Raw genomic sequence first — 17609 nt, 5'->3', positions numbered from 1 at the left:
ATGCAAGGGGTGAAAATAGTATTTTCTTCTATAATTTGGCTCTAAGAGGTTTGACTTCAGATACTTATCCTTAAAAATCTGCTTGATGTGTTTTTACTTGTGGTTTACTGTGGTGAATTTACAGATATGAACTGGGAATTGTCCCAGGACAGATTAGAGTGCCAGCCTGGAGGCAGAGCTTGTCTGATACAGTGTTTTGTTACTGTACATGCTTCAGAATATGTCGAGGAGGATGCAGGCACTAAAGTGTAGTGGTGCTGGAATTATTTGTGTTCTGACCTCTGGATCTTAGCAAGAAATGCTAACCAGTTATTAATATTCTTAGCTTTGCAATTTAAAATTTAGAATGGTATGAATATCTCTAGTCCAGCTTTCCTTCTTGGAACAAGGCAACATACCTAGGATTCACAGGTGGTCTCCCACCCAGGCATTGATCAGATCCAGGCTTTAACAAGGTGCCTTCAGACTGTAGTCCTTGCAACCTCTTTATGTGCCATCAGTGCTTTAATTTTGCTTTTGTATTCTTTGCTTTTAAATCTTGTTCACATCTTTTGACTTTTAAAAAAAACAGACAAGTAGTTTATAAATTGTTTAAGCAAAGTGTTGTAAGCAAACATGGTAAACAAACGGTTCAGAACAGGGATAATTATTTAATCCGGTATATATCCTTATTGAAGAAATACAAGCTGGTACTTTTAAAAATTTCCATTCTCACTTCTTAGTCACCCTCATTTTTTCTCTGGAGAAAAATAAGCAAGTCTTATTTCTTGGTTGATGGCTATCTTGCTTCCTAGCAAAACACTCCCAAATGAAATGAAATCTTCACATACAGATATTTTCTTAAGGCACCCTAACATTAAAACACACATTCAGTGATGTACAGGGGAAAAAATACAATCACAAATAATGAAAAACTCTCTCTCCCAAATCCAGTTATAGGTCACTTCTCAGGGAGATATAAAATCGCTCTTGAAGAGAGAGTCTTAGCTATTTTTCTGAATGACAGCAGTGAGTTGGCTGGCTTTAATGCCTTATCAAAATGTACTTTTCTGCTGTTTCTTTTGCACTTTAATATTGGTTAGAAAACAAATAAATACATTTTCTAGAGTGTATCAGTGTATACACCAACCAGCTTTTGCATGATCTCTTCTGGTAACTTGAACAAAGGCGGCTAACGTAGTTCTTGTCAGATTTTGGCTCTTGTCTTGACCTAAAGCTCCCCTTCTCACAAATCAGCTACATATTGTATATATGTTTGTGTTAAATAAAACTTGCTATGATCCAAATACAGCTCTTGGTGGCTTTCTCCCTGTGAACTTTAAATTTTCTGCAGTGGGGGAAGCTGCTTTGGAACAGTATGATTTGGAAAAACATGTTCAAGAGGCTTATATCACGGAACTGGTATTTAATATTTAAATTTCATGTTTCATGGAATTTTTAATGTGCTATTCCTGCTACTCTTAAGAATTGATGATTCATAATAGGAATAAGTTTCAGTTAAAACCTTAAAGGTCCTGGCTGATATTCAGGCTAACATTGTGTGTGCAAGGTGGGAGGAGCAGTTTTAACTTCGCCTTCCCTCTTTAGCCCACTGTGCCTCCTTAAAATATGTCCTGGAGAGTTCCCACACCGTGGACTGATAGAGGGGAGGGGAGATGGGTGGAAATCCCCCTCATTGTGTGCATGGACCTTTTTTGGCATGCACCAATATTAGTCTGGATGTTAACCATTGATAGCTTTATAGATTATGAAGCATTTTTTTTAAATTAAAGGCAGCTCTTAAAGATCTGTATGATTTTAATAAATGACTTTCTTCCTGTTTGATGATTGGTGAGGTTAAACAGCTTACTTGGCACATACATCCACATAGACAAAGACAGTTTTTGAAAGAATAGACGTTAATATAAGATTGGTGAGCCAGGAAGTGGCAAATTGCCTCTTAAATTGTCTCTCTTGTCAAAAGTGTTGGCATGAAAAGCCATTATATCAAAATTATCCTGCTGTATCTTCACCATCTTCTCTATTAGGCCCTGTTCAAATATTATGTTTTCAGGTGCATACTGCTACCAATGTAAAGTTTGAATGTGACAACACCTTTCTCATAGAGATACACTTGTAGTGGAACCAGGATTAGCTGACTTGATAGCAGACTTAGGTTTGCTTAACAGAATACATAGAATGGCTCTTAAGAGTGTGTAGAACCATCTGGAGGTATATCCAAGACAGTAAACTACTCTTCTGCTTGCTTTTGCTGCCATTGGTATCCCTTGATTGCTGACTGGCCTTTCTTTCTTTTAGTTTGAGGTTCACTGTTCTTCCTGAGTAGCAGAAAGTTAGCCAAGGATCAGCTGTTGCAGCCCATTAATTGTGTATGAGTAGTGAGGCTAAAAGAGAACAAATGTTGGTAAATAAGGATAGGTAGTTCCACATATAGGGTCTTGAGTGGAATATATACTATGCCCATTAGTTTGTAAAATAGGATATGTGCCAAAATCTTTTACCTAGATGTGAAGTACTTAAGCTAATATAAGTACTGTACGTATATAAAGCCTGCAAGGTATTATTTAATGTATTCTGAGCTTTGGTTTGTTTAGTTATTTCAGACTTTGCTTAAGGCATTTCTCCTGCTTTGATGGTGTAATTGTGATGGTAAATGAATAAAAATGTTAATTGCATTGTGACCCATGAACACATTTTTTGATACCAGTAGGACTTGTAATGATTAGGAACCAATTACATTGCTTACATTTTATCCATTTTATTGCATTAGAGTAGGTACTGGTCTTGGTAGAGAGTGATAGCTGGTCTTGTGGTAGCAAGCATGACTTGTCCCCTTAAGCTAAGCAGGATTCGCCCTGGTTGCATACGAAAGGGAGACTAGAAGTGTGAGCACTGTAAGATATTCCCCTTAGGGGATGGAGCTGCTCTGGGAAGAGCATCTAGGCTCCAAGTTCCTTCCCTGGCTTCTCCAAGATAGGGCTGAGAGAGATTCCTGCCTGCAACCTTGGAGAAGCCGCTGCCAGTCTGTAGACAATACTGAGCAAGATGGACCTATGGTCTGACTCAGTATATGGCAGCTTCCTATGTTCCTATGTACTAAACACTTTTCATAAGTTCTAGAGGAAAAAAATATTGGGAGGAAGGCAGTAGTAAGCAGTGTAATTCAGTCATGTAATCTTGTCATCTCTGGCAAGGGGGAAAAAAAACACTGCCTCCAGTCAAGCTCCTCTGCAATGGGATGTGTAGTGTTCTAATCTTGAGAGTTGCTGGTCTTTAAGGCTAGAATAGAGATGGAGAGCCCAGCATTACAGCCTCCATAGCACAGCCTTGTTAAACACGATTGGGAAGCTAATGTTTGTTAGATTTAAGTTGTCAAGCCGCTGATAACGTGTTGGTGCTACACTCATACATTCTGCTCTAGTTTGTTGATTATCTATATTACATTGTGACTGTAATTGTGAAAGCTCAGATACTGATTGGCTGACCTGCTTTGATAGCATGGAATGTTCAGATACTTAGAACAAAACTGTCAAAGTGTTTGCAGCCCAGCTTTTAGAAGGGGAAGGAAAGCTGTCTGAAAGTGAAACCTCAGAGGCCTTAGAGACAAGAGAAGCTTTGTGGGGCAAACCAAGGACTGAAAAGGGGCACCAGGAAGTAGGGAATCTAGTACAGAGCCCAAAGATGAAGGGAAGGGTGCAGCGTGTTGCTGTGGTAAAAATGTAGCCACTTGTTTCCTTGAAACAATGGGTTGTATTCTAAGATTGCCATCCTCATGAGGAAGGAAGCATTAGGATACAATTCATTGCATGTGCTTCCTTGTAGAAAAGTGTATATGATTATCGTCACTGAGAACGCCATGAAGACTTGTAAACTATTTTTACCTCTCCTTCCTGAAAAGTGTGTTCTTGAAACATAAGACAGCATGCATCTTAAGAAAAAGTATACTATTGCTCAACAAACTGTACACTTTAATAGGTTTCTTTCACCCTTTTATTTTTCTTGGATACACTATAATAGTGATAAGTAGGTGACGCCTCCTAAGAAGATGAAAAAAATGAGCAATGGGTAATTAAGGATTTAATATAATTAAACCTGCCCAGTTTGGGATTAAGTAAACCTATTAAAAATAAGTGGCAGTTGTAGCTTCTACAAAATACCTAGAATGTGGTAACAGAATGTCCTATATGAAAGTATATTATTTCTATAGGAGCCTTTACCAGCTGTCGGTTCCTATTTTGGTTTCACCTGCATGGAGTCTTACCGCTCCCACTTCTCACTGTTATGTGTATCTTATACCTTATAGACCTCCCACACAGTGTTCCCTCTAACATGGATTCCCAGATGTTGTTGACTACAACTATGGGAATCCCCAAGCAAAAGCCATGGGAGCTGGGGATTCTGGGAGTTGTAGTCAACAACATCTGGGAATCCCTGTTAGAGGGATTACTGATCCCATGTCCCTCCCATTTCCCTTCATAATAAGCCCTATTCACACATTATGTTTGACAGTCATACAATGAGTGTACAGTGTACACAGGTACAAATGTGCACACGGGTACAGTTATTCACGTTACATTGAATGCAGGTACAGCAGCATACTACTTATCTCTACCAAGCATTTGCGGGGCCTGTACCCAGGTTCAATTTTAAAATGAATGCTGGTACAGTCATTCACAAAAGAACATTATGAGTGTACGGCATCTGAATGCTGGTACAATGTAATACCTGAATAGGGCTTTCCTGTTTGTGATATTGACAATAATAACTTAAGCAGTAGTTCCACATATAAAAGGTATCTCTGCTGAAGGGATCTGCTTTCCCTGTGCAGTCGCCAGTGTCAAATACCATCTGTTTTCAAGGGTCCCGTCCACTCAGAGCAACATTTCTGGGGAATGCAAAGGCCTGCAGTAGAAGGACAGGTGGGAATGTCCTCTTATATAAATTTCCTTCCATTCACAGTTCTCCAACCCATGGAGTTCTGGGATGACATCGTCAAGGTCTCACAGATGAATGTCAGAACTTAATTCATCAAATTTGGTTTTGACAATGATCTAGTGACAGTGCCAAATACCAAGGGATTAGATTTCTCTCTTTCTCTCTCCCCCTCTTTCAACTGTCCTGGAATCCTCATGTGGAAGGTGGACTTGCTTTAGACCTAGTTCCCTCATTTGTCTCTTAGAGAGGTGCTAGTTAGGTATATTGTTGGTAATCACAGATAATATACATGTGTGTCTATCTTTCTAGAGCTAGATAGATGACAAATAGCCTTTAAAGATTTTTCTGAATAAAATGATGATTTCTATACCTAAAATGTAGTGTAGCCAATATTGGTTTTGGTAGCTTTAGATTTAAAGGTAAACCAGACTTTCTGTATTCGAACTTGGATGGACAGTAATGGTTTTGCTGTAGCTCCAGGATGTAGCTATAACAATCCTGACATGTCATGAGCTGCATTAGAATTAGTTTTAACATACACACTTAAGAATGCCTGCAGCATCTTGTGTTCTCATTACTCGTGCTGTCTCCCCACATACCCACTCACTGGGGTGTGTGTGTTTGTGTGTGCATGCATTGTCCCCATTCACACACTGAGCTTAGCAATTGACTACTAGTGGAATAATGCTGCCTCACTACATGTCTGTTTACATTCTCTTCTGTCTGTAAGCTGAGAGTTTAACTACATAGACGTTCATGAATGCTCATCAACATTAAATGATGCCACAATGGCTCAGCTCTGCCAGTGGCTGTGTGTGCGGGAGGTGGGTATTGGAGACTGAAGCCAGGATTCACCTCTCAGATTTTGATCTGAGAGAGAGAGAGAGAGAGAGAGAGATGAACTTTTAGCAAATGTACAACTTCTGTGATTTAATTTGACCCTGCATCCATATCCCTTCAATCACAGTAAGTGTCCTGAAATGTTGAACATAGGCTCAGACACTTGCATGTTATGAATATGTGGGTTTTTAATTTAGTTGTTTAGCTTTTCAACATTCCGTTTTTAAATCCAGTTTTAACTGGATTTTGTTTTTAGTTATTTCACTTGTTTTATTAATGCTATATTGTTTTGTTAGCATGTTGATTTACCCGTTTTGTGAGCTGCTGCAAGCAGTATTGCACTGGTGGGGGCGGGCTATAAATATTTTGATAGATAAATAAAATGTGTGATGGGCATTTTTCCTTTCTTGCCCTTCCCTTGAGGCACACGTTTTCCTGCATGTAACAGCAGCAGCAGCATTGAGGAAATAAGGCTTGCATCAGGATTTCAGTGTTCATCCTTACTAAGCATAGAGAGCCTCTATTGATGGCATCCAGTCGGTAGTGTAGTCGCAAATTCAGAAGTGCAGGTGCTCTCCATGTCAGTCCGCATAACCACACACACTCAACAGCTGTGCCCCATAGCCATGCCCACCCCAATGGCCACACCCCCACATAGATAGATGCAATAATTTGGGGGATTTCTGTTAAAAGGATAGTTTCCTAATCCTACAGATCTTAAACCTCATGGGGTTATTCACCCATTCAGAAAAGCAGTCTGAGTTATCAACCACAAAGGATATAGGGTACTCCTTGTAACAGAAGATGGGAAGAATGGTAATAAAATCAATTGTCATCTGATATTGTTATATAACAGATGGTTGGAGTAGCAAGAGCAGCATATTATTTTCATTTGGAAAGCAAAGAGCTTTGCATTCCCTGCAAGGAAAAAACACACACTGGGACTGCATCCCTGCCCGTCCCCAGAGGCACTCTTACCCCCGGACCTTAGGGCCCTGGTCTGTGGCCTCCAAAGGGCCGGGGGGGGGGCCCTTCTGCAGCCACCCCACGCATGCCCTGCCCGCCGAACCTCTGTTCCCCCCATAATTTAAACCGCCGTGTGTGCGGCTGAGGGGTGGCGGCCAGGGGGTGAGCTGAGCAGGCCTTGCCACCCCCCCCCCAATGGCTGTGGATGGAACGACCACTGTGGATGGAGCAACCGCTGGGCTGTCGGTTCGGCCCAGTGGCTCTTGATAACTGCGAGGTGGTCCAGCGCACCAGTGCAGTTGAAATAGATCGTTGCAAGCCCATGGGGTTGCCGTGATCTATTTCAAATGTGCAGGCATGTTGGAGCGCCTCGCAGTTATCAAGAGCCGCTGGGCTGAACGGACAGGCCTAGCTGTTGCTCCTTGTGCCGCTACGGCGGGGAGGCCTGCTCGGCTCACTCCCCTGGCTGCCATCCCTTGGCTGCGCACATGGTGGCTTAAATTACGGGAAGGAGAATCAGAGGTTCGGCGTGGTGGGGCAGGCGTGGGGAGGCCCCCCCCAGGAGGCTTTGGGGGTCCTCATGGCAGGGGCGGTCTGGGTGCCCCAATTACCTAGGTGTACCCCTGCCTATCCCTGCAGCACTGTATCACTGCATCCAGTTGTCCCTATTGTTACAGGTTTTTTTAATCCACAGCAGAAAACTACTCTAAACTTGCTATTGAAGACTTTATATGGCCATTATAGTGTAAGTGAATGTGATTATTTCGTTTTTAAAAATAAAATTAAAAGCAGGATATATAAATTTGCAGGTGTTATTTGGAGTCTTTCAAGCAGAATTCAAGATCTCCTTTGTGTTACCAGCCATTAATTGGAAATGGCATTAATCTGCCATTGAGGATTGTTCACTAGAAATGGATTCTTGCTTTAAGTAATATTGCACTAACTAATGTCACTTCAATTAAAGGTGATTATAGCATTTGCAAAGTAATCCTATTTTTTAAAAAGTAAAATGTTGATGTTAATCCTATTAATGTTCTGTTATATTCCATTTAGTGTCATAATAAATCTTTGAGATTCTTTTAATCTCTCCCAGCTTTTCTAGACCTTAGAGAATTTATGCAAAGGGTGGGTTGAGATACTTTTAATACATTTGGCATGTGCTTTAGTGGGGGGTGTAAATTTTACTTTCTGTGTTAGAGGGGCTAGATTTAGTTGCAAGTTTCTTGGCAGGATATTGCTGACCAGACTTGCATGTCTCAATTCCCCCCGCCCCCTTTCCTTTCAGATAATGTTGAAATGGTGCCTAATATACTCCAGTGAACTATGACTACAGTTTCTGTCATAAGTCTGTACAGGATCTGAGTTCTGGACCTTGTGCAGCTGTGTTTATGGATCCTGGTATTCTATGTTTGAAACTGAAATACTGTCTGTTTGAAGTTTAGGAAACATGTATTTATAAATGTTTCAACATTTAAACACTTACAAATTAGTGTTTCCCAAACTCTGTTCTGAAGAATTCTGGGGTTCCTCAGGAGCTTATCTATGTGAAGGTCAACAGAGATGGACACCCACTATAAACGTTCTTTGAAAAGATAGTGGAACTCCCTCCCTTCGTGTGTGTGTGTGTGTGTGTGTGTAGGGGAGGATTTAATTTGAAACCCCAGAATTTTCTGTCTCTGAAAACTGTCTGTTAAAAGTGTTCCCAGAAGGTAGAGAATTTTGAAAAGCATTGTGATAAGACGTATAAAAATGAAAAGTAATTTTAAGCTCAGACCAGCACAGAGACGTTTGTATAATTAAATGAAATGGGGTGGGTATTCTGATGTGGATGATCTCTCAAAACTCTCAGATGACTTGAGAATATAGAGTAGTTTGAGGTAAAATAAAATATGTTATATAAATGTGCTAATAAACAGAAGTCAGCCAATCTAATTGAATAACACCAAAAGGAATGCTTTAATTACAAACAAAGGAAGATAACCTGTAGTAAGTTATTAGAGTCTAATAGGAAAATAGCCCAAGAGAGGTGGTATCAAATCTCAAAGAGCAAAAAGGTGGGGCTAATTATGTTCATTTATGCAAAAGGCGCTTGATAAAGCCTGATTAAAGCATTCTTGTTAAAACACAAGGGTGTTCTTTTTTTCCTCCTCCAATTTGCTGTGCACATTTTAGTTATCTTCTGTGTTTGAGAGTTTTGGAATTGAGTAATCACTTGCTAACTATAATTACATGAAGTTGTTTACAGTGGGTGTAAGAGGATATTGCAGTTCAGGTGTTTTCAAACTTGAGTCCCAAGATGTGGGACTACAAACCCAATCATCCCCAGTCACAGTGGCTGAAGGCTGGGGATTATGGGAGCTGTAGTCCAACATCATCTGGGGACCCAAGTTTGAAAAGCCCTGTCGTAATTGAACATAGTAGTGTTTTGCAAGGGGAAAGGGCGATATCTGTTTATACTGCTTCACTTTCTTGTTGGTCTTATCCCCACACTCCACGTTGAGGGAGTGTTCAAACATTAAAAGCTGACAGATTGCTGGGTCTGAATAGCATTCCCATGAGAGTCCTTTATGATGAACTCAAATAAGAAATTGCTGGTCTTCTAGGAAGAATATGTAACTTGTCCCTAAAATCAGAGACTGTGCCAGAGTATTGGAAGGCAGTGTAACACCAACTTTGAAAAAATTATTTCAGAAGGAGGGAATCCAGAAATTACAGGCTAGTTAGCCTAATGTCTCTGTAGGTGTCTCCGATCCACATCTAGAGGCTGTGGAGTTGATTGAAGATTGTGCATCAATGAAAATCCATACAAGAAGAAGGCAAGTTGACTGGTTTTGTTCAATACAAGGCAGAGAGAAAATGGGCGGTTTACTTCATATGGCCCCCTGTGCAGAACATGTTACTTCACAGTCTTGAGTAAGCAACCTTGTCAGGACTCCTGGGGACCTTTCAGGGAATAACACTGGTTTCCACTGGGCAGTGGACTTCCTCTGGCAGTACCTTGCAAATGTCTGGAGATGTTGGAGGGTATATGTTGGGTCTTCCTCTGCTGGGGCCACTTGGGCTGGAATGGCCTGGCATCTTAAAAGATTAAATGGGAGGAGCTTCACCTGAGCACCATCCATTGGTCTAAGGTGTAGGGATACTTGCAGAACGATTGTCCAACTGGGGTTAGTACCCTCCCATGGATGACTTATAAGCTGCCTGTGGGATTCCTCATCTGCTCTGTTAAGAGTTCCTCTCCATGTCCAGCCCTGGGTTTTACAGTCTATTCCAGGTACTAGATTTATGGAACCCTATAGAAGAATAAGCTTTGCTGAAGGAGAATCAGCATGGCTTCTGAAAAAGTAAGTCTTCTGAAAAAGAAAGTCTTTTACTTTCTTTGAGTGGGTCAGCAGGCATGTGGATAGAGGGGTGATCTGGTTGAAATTTATGATTGGACTTCCAAAAACCTTTTGATAAAGGCTTTCTCCAAATGCTATTGTGTAAACCTAACATTCATGGATTATAAGGCAGATCATTTTTATGTATTTGTGATGAAATGGTAAAGTGTGCTGCCGAATTAGATTTTGACTCCTGGAGCTCACAGAGTCCTGTGGCTGTGTTTAGTAGAATACAGGAGGGGTTTACCATTGCCATCTCCCGTGCAGTATGAGATGATGCCTTTCAGCATTTTCCTATATCGCTGCTGCCTGATATAAGCGTTTCCCATCGTCTGGGAAACATACCAGCTGGGATTTGAACTGGCAACCTCTGGCTTGCTAATTAAGTCATTGATGAAATGGTACAAAACCACTATTATGCAAATAGGCTTAGAACCCTGGAGAGCTGTCAATCATAAGAATCAGGGAGACAGTTAAAGTGCAGTTAGAAGTAGGGGTGTGCACGGAACCGCAGAGCTGCGGTCCGGCACTCGGGTGGGGGGTTCCATTAAGGGCGGGGGGGGCTTTACTTACCCCTCCCACGCTTTCCACACTCTGCCGCCGTAATCATTGTAATAATCGCTCCTCCGATGGCTGTTCTTCCGATGGCTGCTCTCCGGTTAAAAAAATGGCCGCCCCCTTGAAGCCCCGGCCCCACGCACGCGCAGAAGCCTTCCTAAAGTCTTTTGCAGCCTGAGCCCGGCAGGGAAGGGGGCGGGAGGACATCTCCCTGCCGTCCGCCCGCTCGCTTCTGAAGTTATCGGTTGGGCCCGGGGCGAGATTTAAGGGGGTGGGAGGGGGCTTCAAGCAGGTGGCAGCAGCAGGGGGCCGGGGCTTCAAGGGGGTGGCCATTTTTTTAACCGGAGAGCGGCCATCGGAAGAACAGCCATCGGAGGAGCGATTATTACAATTATTACGGCGGCAGTGTGTGGAAAGCGCGGGAGGGGTAAGTAAAGCCCCCCCCCGTCCTTAATGGAACCCCCCAAACTCCCCACCCGAACCAAAACCACCCCGTGACCGGACCGGTCTGGAGGCCTTTAGAATGGCCTCCGAACCGGTCCGTGCACATTCCTAGTTAGAAGTTCAGTTGGTTGGAGGATTGGGTCTGGTTACGAACAGACTCAGGTGGAGATGTTCTGAGACTCAAAGTATTAGATGGTCTAAAATAGAGGACTGGAATATTATGAATAAGACTGGATGAAATACAGTTCTGAGAAAGAACTGGGTTCAAGTTTACAAAGCCTTATGTATTGTGTATTAAGTAAATAAGCCCTGTGAGAAGTAAAAACAACTTTGTAACCAAGTAAGATTACAGCCCTACTGTAGGGCTGTGCATGAACAGATCGTCTGGCGGTTTGTTTGTGGACCGAACCAGGCCCAGTCTGGGTGAACCAGTTTGGCAGTGAATGGGCGGCCAGGCAAGGGTGGCAAGAGAGGTAGTAAGATGTTTACTCAGCTTGTGCGGCTGCTGGCACTGCCCCTTGCCATTTGCATGTCTTCCACACATGGGCAGAGGACTGTCAATCAAATTGACTGGACCGGCCAGTTGGATCGACCAAATGGGTTCGGTAGCATGTGGTTTTGCTTAAATTTGCTTCAAATTTGAGCACAATTTTTGTTTCATGTACACACTTACCCTACTGAACAGTAGTGAAAACAAACCTCAGACATCAATTTAAATAAACACTACACTTATTTAAAAAAACATCTTGGCCAAGTAATTTCTGTTAAACCCTCCTCACATCTGTAAAGCCATGTTATCAGGCTAAAGAAACTATAAGAGTACAGAGGCTTAATAGTGGCAGCAGAGATAAAAATGGCGGCAGTGGAGATAAAAGTGTTTGTGTGCATAGATAGTGTGTGTGTGTGTGTGTGTGTAAGCACAAGCAACATCCAAGGTGGAAAAAAGCTACAATTTTTTCTAAAGTTTGAAGCTAAAACTTAACTTCCATGCTCAGCCCCAACGCCACAGTATTGGTAACTGGTTAAAACAGAAAGCAGAGAATAGAATAAATTGTGAAAATTCTCCATGGAGAGAACAAACAATGTTCCCGAAAGGATCTGTATGGTTACAGGTGTGTTTCAACTTATTCATAAATGATCTGGAGTTGGAGGTAAGCAGTGAAATGGTCAAGTCCGCAGATTTTACCAAACTATTCAAGGTGACTATTCAGATTATACTAAACTATTCAAGATGGAGGTACTCATTGTTGGGGATAGTAATCTGGAGGACAGGATAGAATCTCCTGTTCTGGATGGTACCTTTAAAAAGTCCTGAACAGCTTAGGCTCGGGTTACCTGAGAGAATGCCTTTCTTGGCAATATCCCCACCATTCATTAAGATCATCCAAAGAGATCCATCGTCATGTGCCACAGTTCGTCTGGTGGCAGCCTGAGATTGGACTTTCTCAGTTGTCACACCTAGGTTTTGGAATGTGCTTTCCATGGTTATAAGAGGCTTACTGTCTTTGGAGGCCTTCAAGAGAGCCCTAAAGTGGCAACTCAAAGGCGTCCCTTCTCTGTAGTTGCTCAGGACTGTGGAATGCATTTCCTGCTAAGATTAGAGCTGCTCTATCCCCATTAGATTTTAGGAAAAAACAAGCTTTTTAGTTAGTTGGTGTGTTTGTGGATATTTTAATCTGGTTTTTATGTTTTAACTGTTAAATTCTTGGTTTGTCTTATTTTGTTTTATGCTGCAAGCTGCCTAGAGACGTCAGTAGTTGGCAGTATACAACTTCATTAAATAAATAAATACCCAGTTTTCCACCTGGCTTTTGATAATAATCAATTCATTTTAAATGGTTTTTAAAATGGTAATATTTTAACTGTTTTTATTTTGTCTTTTATATTAATTTTTTTGGATGTGAACCACCCTGAGCCATTCTAGGATGGACAGTATATAAAATTAAATAAATAGGGTGGTGCAATTTGCAAAACAGATTGAAGAGCTCAAAAAGATCTTTGCAAACTGGGCAACAAAATGGCAAATATGGTTCCACTGTAAAATGATAAACATTGGGTAAATTGAGGGGGTCAGAGCTATTGGTGACTATCCAGGAAAGAGATATTGTAGTTAAGATGGATAGCTTAATGAAAATGTTAACCCAGTGTGTGGCAGCTGTGAAGAAGGCAAATTCCAAGCTTTGGATCATTAGGAAAGGATTAAAAATAAAACTGCTAATGACCTTATACAAATATGTGGTGTAGCCACATTGGGAATTCTGTGTGTAGTTCTGGTTGCTTCTTAATTAGGAAAAAATGCTAAGGGGAAACATGATTGAGGTTTATAAAATTACGCATGATATGGCGAAAGGGAAGTCTTTCCTGCCTTTTCAACACTAGAATCATCTGGTGAAAGTGATTTCAGGTATTTAAAAGTACTTGTTCACACAGCACATAATCTTTGGAATGTTCTGCCACAAGATGTCATGAGAGCCAGTGTGGTGTAGTGGTTAGAGTGCTGGACTAGGACCGGGGAGACCCGAGTTCAAATCCCCATTCTGCCATGATACTTGCTGGGTGACTCTGGGCCAGTCACTTCTCTCTCAGCCTAACCTACTTCACAGGGTTGTTGTGAAAGAGAAACTCGGCTCTGGGCTCCTTGGAGAAAGAATGGGATATAAATGTAATAATAATAATGACCATTAGCTTAGATTGATTTTCAAGAGATTAACTCAATTCACAGAGGACAAGTCTACCAGTGGCTACATTGATTCAAACAATGAAAAAGAAAAATGATTGTGAAAAAAATTAGCTAATATCTATAATTATATAAATATATGCTCATTATATACTAGACATTTATAACATTTTATAACAGTAAAATACATTTACTGCACCCAATTATAGCTGAACACTTAACTATATTTAACATTTAAGAAAATGAACCCTCACATTAAAGAACTTGCATATTTAAATTTTTACAATTTTACTTTTTATTCCAAAATATTATAAATTGTTCCAATCATTTTAAAAATCAATTATAACAGCATTATATTTGCCCCACACTGACTCAATAGATTTAATCAGAAAGTTTGGACTTTTAGCATAATCAATTGTTTCAGCATGGTCAAGTAGTATCCCCTCTTTCAAGGGATTTTGAATACCCTGTTGTTCAAGGTCCCATGCTGTAGTTTTTTCAGGTCTCACCAAGCAGACAGGGCTGTGTTTTATAGCGGCATGGTGATATCCTCCCACCACCACCCATTTGGTATGGCTAGACATTCCTCCATTTGTTTCTACTTTGTTCTACTTTGGAGGGGTTTTTCCAAATAAATTGGACACTGCATTGTATTTAACATTTAAAGTTGTGTTTAGGAAAAAAGAAAGTTATATTGGCAATATATTTATTTTAACTGCTACAATTCTTTGCATCCATGATTGTGTTCCATTGGGTCAGTTTCTTCTGCATTTTAATTATCAAGGGAACAATATCTTTTATTATTAATTTTATGTTGGTTGAAATCTAATTCTTAAACATCTTATACCTTTTATCCTGTTTTTTTTTTAATGTTTCACCAACCTCTAGCCTAATCTTACTTGGCAGCCATTCTTATTTGGCTCACTATTCCAAGTGGGGGGAAATGTTTCCAAATATCCAGTGCCTTTTTGAAGTACTTAATAAACATGCTACAATATGGATAGAAAAAAATGTATGTATGTCTTCCTTTCTGAACAAATTGAACTCCCAGTGGGAATTACTTGGTATATGATTCCATTAATCAAATATCTGACTGATGCACTTATTTGCTTCCTTAGTTAATTGTTTTGACCCTTGTTAGATCTCCCCCCCACCCTTTAACCACATCATTGAAGCCCCAGTATGTACACATCTAATAAAAGCGATCTAAAAATTTGCTGAGTTCTTTCCTAAATACATACAATATAATAGAGGGTATTGTTCTTGTATGTTCTATTCGATTGAAAAGATGCCAAGGCATTTCTTGAACGAGTTGTAGCACAGTTGTCTCCTGGATCATTGACAGGCTGGTATCTGAAGTGTCTAAATGATAGAAGACTTTATTGAAGCCATAGATTCATACTGCATGTCTATCAATTGGTAAACAGAGGTCTGATAATGCAGGAGGAGAAGGTGATGCAAAGGAAAAACAAAACATTGTCTTTTTCTGGAAAATATCAGAGATCTTGACTGAGGCTGGATGTTTTCCTTTGTATGGCTTTGTTCTCCCTCAGTGGACAGGTAAACCTGAGCAGCTGCTGTTGTAGTACCTGTGTGAAAGTCAAGTGGGTAAAACTGGAAGGTGACTACATAACATGTAGAAAACGCTGCTCATTTTCTTCTGCCTTGCCCACGTGGCGGAGCCATGCATATGGCACAGGTATGGATCACCTCTCTGATTTGACTGAGCAGTCCACACCATATATAATTTCACCAGAGTATGGGCATGTGATAGTATAGGTACTAGCCAATCAGTGCTGAACATAGCCAAGTAACAGAGCCACTGTTCATGAAATGTGACTATGGAGGGGATTAGGTACCTCTGTGTTCAATACAATGAGTGTACTTCCACAGTAGTTCTGTCAAATCTAATGTATGCTTGGACACAGCCTGCAATTTCAATTGGATTTGCATAGTCTGTGATTAGTCAGTTATCCAAACTGGGGAGAGGTGCCATCAGAGGCTACTAGGAGCCAGCAGAATGGAATAGAAAGGAGCCAAAATGAAAAAAACCAAAACAAAACCATGATTAAATATAGCTCAAGAAAACAAGAGAACACACTCTCTTAAGGGAAAAGAGCTCTAAAGGCTGAGGCTGGGTGGGATGAGGCACCGACAAAGGGGGAGTAGCTTCTGAACCTCTACATCATTTTGTTATTGATTTGTTAAAATGTAGTATATGAAGATTCTAGATAGTAGTAGTAATACTGCTGCTGAAGCTTGATGTAACTCCTGCAGCCTTTTGGGGTGCTAGAGCTTCCCATCACCTTGCTGCTGGCATTTAGTAAGGCTCGCTGGCCCAGCAGCCCACTTCTACCCAGCTGATGAGCTGAATGGAACCATTGTTGAAGACCAGATGACTAAAGACTAGGGATGTGCACAGAACCGGCTGGCCTGGTTTGGTTCGAGGCCAGACTGGCCTTGAACCCAACCAGGTCAGTTCAGTCCGGCAGCCCCTCAAACCTCCCCATTTCGGTCTGGGGTGGGTGGGTTCACGGACCATTTTTAGTTTATTTTTTAACCATTAATCCCCTCGGGAGTTTCTGGAGGCAGTGGGGTATGTCCGTGTCTGCGGACGTTCCCCCTCCTCCCTCCGGCCTCCCTCATGCCAACCTCGGCTGGTTCGGCTGCTCTTTGGCTGGCTCATTTTCAGCCTTCACCCACTGTCCTGGCAGCCATTATGTAGCCTGCACACCTGCGCACATGGCTTCTGTGTGGCCCAGGCCATGGCATGAGGGAGGCTGGTGGGGGGAGACGGAACCTCTGCAGACTCCCCCCACCTCCAGGAACTCCCTTGAAGGGAGTAAAGTTTTTTTAAAATTTTTTTTAAACAAACTCAAGCTCGTGAACCCCCGAACACCGGGGTGGGTGTGGGTGTTCAGTCTGGGGTGGTTCAGTTCGACCCCAAACGGTCGAACCAAATTGGTTTGACGTCAAACACATTCAACGTTGAACCTGTTTGCACATCCCTACTAAAGACTGATCCTGAACAGTGATCCTCTTGACTGCTGTGTCCTACATCTAGGTATGAAAGCCACCTCCACAAGACTCCTATTGGTCAAAGGGTTCTTGAAGATGCAATAAAGAGTACCTTCCTAGGACAACTAAAGAGGGCAGTGGTGAGATTCACAGCTTGTTCCACATATTTTATAGCATATTCCCAGTTCTGAAAGGGGCCTTTGTGGAAAAAAACTCCTCCTGTGCGAGCTGCAGCACTGAGGTTGTTCTACCGTTAGTTTGGTGCATGTGGCAAATAATTTTACTGACTGAATAAATTTTTACAGTTTAAAGCCGTTGTCCTGATTACTTAAACCCAGCATGTACTCTGAAATTTACTGCATGTGTGTATATTTTGAGTTCATTTATGTGACAAATATAATGAGGCATTCATAGGGATATAGTTGCAATTTTTAAAATGTGCAGAGCTGTATAAACAGAGATGAGCATAGTCTATTTCAGAGGAAGGTAATTATAGCATTACTGTAGAGAGGAGTTCTTTAAAAATAGCTGGCCTCAGGTGGTGTGGGAGAAAGGTAATTAAGGCATGAATAATAATGATAAATACTTTCCGCTGTGCTGCTCTTTAACTGCTTTACACAGTTAATAACCATGCTCCATGCTCCATTAAGAACAATGTTCCTGCAAATCCCATTGAAATTGGGGTTTTGCATGTGGCCATGAGCCAGAGACGCTGGTAGCCAGATTTCATTGGCTTACCCTCTGTGACCCCAAGGCAGCTTATCAGAGGAGGGACCCCTGGATAAATTAGA

General features: G+C 41.4%; 1 protein-coding gene across 8 annotated transcripts in view; it reads left to right on the top strand.

The window, feature by feature from the left end:
* Nucleotides 1–17609, top strand: part of RABGAP1L (RAB GTPase activating protein 1 like) — a 301913-nt gene that overhangs the window by 107554 nt on the left and 176750 nt on the right. The window lies entirely within an intron of this gene.

The sequence above is a fragment of the Hemicordylus capensis genome, chromosome 4 (assembly GCF_027244095.1).
Source record: "Hemicordylus capensis ecotype Gifberg chromosome 4, rHemCap1.1.pri, whole genome shotgun sequence".
In the NCBI taxonomy this organism is placed as follows: domain Eukaryota; kingdom Metazoa; phylum Chordata; class Lepidosauria; order Squamata; family Cordylidae; genus Hemicordylus; species Hemicordylus capensis.
This window is presented reverse-complemented; position numbering and strand designations above follow the sequence as displayed.